The following is a 5089-nucleotide window of genomic DNA, read 5'->3' as shown; positions in this document are numbered from 1 at the left end:
TGCCTTCACTCGCAGAGTCGCTATTGATTAGAAGCAAAATGGAGACATTCAATTATGGGTAATTGGGTTTGATTAACATATGCAGTATGAGACTGTCGCGCTCCACAGGGACGACGTGTCTACAACAGCGGCGATGTGACAATCAAACACTGCATGAGAGACTTGTGACCTGTGCAGCACATCGATCAAACACACATCGCGTGGCTCCAGCGTTTCACAGAAGCTAAAGAACGTGCTATAGACCGATTTCGAGCCGACGTCACCGTTACGTCACTCGCTGGAGGCAAAACAAAGGGAAGACTGGAGGCGGCCAATACAAACCAGCACAGATTCAGCGACATAATAAAGAGCTTAAAGCTACACAGTTGATTCTTAGCAAAAAACACTTTGTTCTTTCAAAATTATATGTGCTCATTAGTGTGTAATTACTTCCACCAACTAATCAAGTATTCTCGTAAGCGTAGAATCTGCCATTTATAATACATACACTGTAAAAAGTAATACCTAGATCTAACTTATAAAAAATGAGGCAAGTGGCTGCATTGGATGTTTTAGGTTGAGTCAACTTGCAGCCTTTTTTAAGTATATTGAACACAGTAACATTACTTAATATGAATGCAATAAAATCAAGTTGAGTTAACTAATAGTACTAGTATTACTCAGTTAGATAAACCTACTTTTCTTGGTACAGGTAATGTATTTATGGGTTGCTACAAGTAACCTCTACTCATTTTAATTAGGTTTTATGAACTTTATTTTTTTAGTCAAATTAACCTAATCATATGTGAATAAACATTTTAATTGAGTCCTGGCTATAACCTCAGAAAATAAATCTAAATGTCTATTCTAAGCACTGAATCCCTTTAGAATTTGTCAATAACAATTACAAATTCAATTGAAGAAGAAAAAGATGATGAGAAGATAGATTGAAGACAATAACATTTATTTAATGTCAACCAGTGTCACTTTTAGTACAAAACAGCAAATAAATGTGCCCGCACATTTTATAATATAAAACAAACACTGTATAAGTGCATTGAAATATCAAAACTGCTCAATCTGCAATGTTTGGATAAAGTTAAATGTGAGCCATAAAATCACATTGTATCACACTGGAACTGCAATGTCAAACATTATTACATTTTTTTGTTTATTTTGAACAAAAATAACCATGGAAATTATATTACCTGACCAACTTGTACCTGTCAATTGAGTCTTAAAGGAACATGCTTTAAGGTAAAAATCGCATGGGGTCCAATCCCACAAAAAGCCTCTGATCTCAAAAGTATACACCAATTTTGAGGGATACTTGAGGTCGAGAGCATAGGTATGTCCAAACAGGAGGCAGCATGCTTTCGACAGGTTTGACATCTCTGACCACGGGCTGTCCTTCTATGATAATACCAATCGTGTCGGGATGATGGCACATGTAAATTTGCAGTGGGCAACTGCCAAGTTCAGCATGCACCTGTTTCAGCACGATTCTATTGGAGGAGATAAAAAAAGAATCAATAGTTTGGTCAGACAAACAGGTAATGAGATGAATATAGCAGACAGGTAGAAGACACAAAGTTAAAATTGTACTTTTGTTGCTAAAGGTGGTGGATACTAGACTGATACTGTGACTAGAGCATGTGACCAGAGTGAAGTCTACCATGACAATGCCATAGAGTGTGGGTACTAAACTATCATGATCTACTGTAGCATGAGTGTTGTCTTATTCTGGTTCAAAGGATGCATTACAATAAAACAATGCAATTGTCCTTGCCTATCCCATTACTCATCACATTACTGTTTATTAAAGGGATACTCCACTTTTTTTGGAAATAGGCCAATTTTACAACTCCCCCAGAGTTAAACAGTTGAGTTTTACCGTTTTCGAATCCATTCAGCCGAACTCCGGGTCTGACGGTACCAGTTTTAGCATAGCTTAGCATAGATCATTGATTCTGATGAGTCCAGTAGCATTTCTTTCAAAATGACCAACGAGTTTCAATATTTTTCCTATTTAAAACTTGACTCTTCTATAGTTAAACCGTGTACTAAGATCGACGGAAAATGAAAAGTTGCGATTTTCCAAGCCTATATGGCTAGGAACTACTCTCATTCCGGCGTAAGAATCAAGGAACTGTGCGGCCGTACCATGGGTGCAGGCGTAATGATATGACGAAGCACCTGAAAATAGTCCCCAGCTCGGTAACTTCCAACATGACCAGGACTAAGTTTGTGTAGTTTTTAGGCGGCAAATTAGGTTTCCAAATAATTACGGTTCGGGATCAGCACCAAAGTAAATGTAATCTAAATTGTCTCTCACAAATGTCTCCATGCTACAAGGCACGCTCGTGTGCAAGCAGGTCGTCACGTTGGTTTGTTGACGGCAAGTGCTTCGTCATATCATTACGCTGCTGCACCCATGGTACGGGTGACAGAACACGTCAAAAAAAGACGTCATAACTTTCATTCTTGCTCTTCAGTGGACGTCTCTTCAACATACAACTTTTGTGACAAAGATGTTGAAAAGATGTCTTTTAGACATACCTGTGCTCAGTGAGACAGACAGACAGACAAATAGACAAGTAGCTTTAAGCCCAATACATACGTGGTGGACACTGATAAGGTCTTCCTGTCTCTCCCCCATGTACTCAATCAGGCATCTCAGGACCACTTCTCTCCTTTTCTCTATTGTCCAGGATGACTCGAAATTTTACAGCTGCCTCCATTTTGATGATGTAGCCTTAAAAAGATGACAAAACAACATATTTTTACATTCAGTCTGGCATTGTTTAGCTAGCATTCTTGAAATATGTAATTTTTTGTATTAAAATGTCAACAAAAAACAGTTATATACTTTGAGCCACATTTAATTGACTTTTTCTCCAATTAAATTTTTATGATACACATTTTAAAGCCTGGTAGTTTTTAGTCCAACAATATATTTAACTAGATTAAGGATTTTAGTCATCACATGTCAGGATCTTAAATGGTCACAGAAAAACAGTTGAGTAAATGTTAGTGGCAACTGACAGCTTACCAAACTGCCTCAGGGAAAGACTGACTGATAATAAACTGCTCTATTTGGTGATTTTTACTGTTTGTTGTGGGGAGGAGACAGAAAAGGTGATCATATCTGCCTTCTATTGGTGGTTGGTACATAAAAACGTCGAAAGAATTTTACCTATGTGTTACTTACCTGTGAATAGTTATAGCTGTATTTGTATAAATTCTGAAGTTTTTCTTACCTGGATGTGAAGCTTGAAGACCCCAGGTAACAAACGCGCTTGGGTATCTAAAGACCAGGAAAATGTTTGTTAGAATAAGATTGAAAATCAGTGGTAAATGTAACTTATTTAAGAAACGTTAAAAAAAACGTGGATCAAATAACGTTATCTAAAATCAGACAGACTAATAAGCATACATCTCTACAGTTTAATCTGTGTATCTGCTTTACTAATGCAAAAGTATAACGTTACTAACAGAATCTCTGACACACGGCTAACGTTACCTTGTTTTGCCGGCTGTCCATAAAACACCATCTTACTTTCCCTTATTTGCCCGCACAACTATTGCCTGAAGGCTCGAAATTGCGACCGTTTCGATCGCATATGATCCCAAAATTTTATGTGCAATCTAGGGCATTTGTGCAAATAATTATTACCTCAGCCTTTTTTTAAAAACAAATGTTGTTACAGTGGCGATGATGTTAGCAGGTGCTGCTAGAAACGTGCATTAAAACACATAACTAGGCATGACTACAGCACTTTTTTTAAATTTAATTTAAAATGTATAAAATGTAATTGTATATTAACACGGTCTCAACCGCTGTTGTCTGTCGATCGGCTGTGCAGCCATCTTAGCTTGCCATGTGTGCAGTATAGCTAGCTACAGTACAATTTGCAAATCTATAACCTCAGCTCCCTAATGGAGTAACGTTAATGTTAAGCGATTTCGCGTGACTTTACATCACCAGTCATTCGGCTAAATTTGCTCAACTTACCGTGTTATACAGTCCAATACAGATTCGCTGCAGCGAACAAACCGTTGAGGTGCCGAGGAAGATAGTGCATCTGCCTGGGAAAGTCCGCGCCAATCATCTTCTTCTTCTTCAAAGTGCGCGCCAATGAAAAAGGGATGCCAACTTATACAAAATGTAAAATATTTACGTTTTATGAACGCACCAGCCACATCGACAGCTGCTCAAATAAATTGTGTATGTCAACTCACTTTTATAACATTTATTGTACACAACAACCACATACAAATCACTACCTAAATAAATTGCATTGGTTTTATTTAAAATATATTGTTATATAAAAACTACTATATTTTAAGTCAAGAGGAAGTATTTTGATACTTTTTATTATAAAACTAATAAAATTAACTAGATTACAACTATTTAAAGTATATAAAACCAACTTTGTGGGTGTAGCACTTTTTACAGTGTACGAGTGAGTCGCTCGAATGGCGGCAGCCATGTTGCGCCTCCATCTTGAAAATAGATTAGCCAAAGAGGGACAAACCTGGAAATTCAAGCGTCGCCTTTCACGCTTTTACACTCAGTGACACCGTGACGAATGCAAGCGGAGATTACTCACGACTGCCGGCAGATTTGAAATAATACGGCCACCGTAGGAGTTAAAACGCCCTGGGAGTGGGAGGGGCTAGAAAGTAGTATTCAGTTGGTTGGTAGTCATATACAATTTAACCGGTAGATGGGAGAAAATCCTACACAGTGTAGCTTTAAATTATTATTATTAATATTATTAAATGTCATCTTGTTGTGTTGTTGGGTGCAAGAATCGATGAAAAATGTATATGCTGTATGTGGAATTTTATTTCTCGAAAATATTCACATCGTTAAAATTGCACCGTAAAGTCACTCTTTACATTGTCGTCTTCTTGGCGCTGGCTCGGCAGAACTTCGGGTCGTACCACACCAGTCGTGTACGTGGCCATTCAGCACATAGTTATAGGCATCTAAAGATGTATATGCCCTCAGTTTCTCTTTATGCTCAGTTTCTCTATCGGGTCGGTGTAGAAGTCAGGCTTCTCAACCAGAGGGAGCGTTAACGACATTTTGTCCAAAATATCC

General features: G+C 37.9%; 1 long non-coding RNA gene across 1 annotated transcript; it reads right to left on the bottom strand.

Annotated features, from left to right (window-relative positions):
• Positions 1-2599: 2599 nt before the first annotated feature.
• Positions 2600-4132, bottom strand: LOC306987040. The gene is made up of 3 exons (XR_013795082.1): positions 3995-4132; positions 3240-3286; positions 2600-2734 (listed from the first exon to the last, which is right to left on the bottom strand). It is a non-coding gene; the product is annotated as an uncharacterized lncRNA (long non-coding RNA).
• Positions 4133-5089: the final 957 nt, after the last annotated feature.

This window comes from Phoxinus phoxinus (genome assembly GCF_949152265.1).
Source record: "Phoxinus phoxinus genome assembly, chromosome: 19".
Classification (NCBI taxonomy): Eukaryota; Metazoa; Chordata; class Actinopteri; order Cypriniformes; family Leuciscidae; genus Phoxinus; species Phoxinus phoxinus.
The sequence above is the reverse complement of the archived record's forward strand: the minus strand, read 5'-3'. Positions and strand labels throughout refer to the sequence as shown.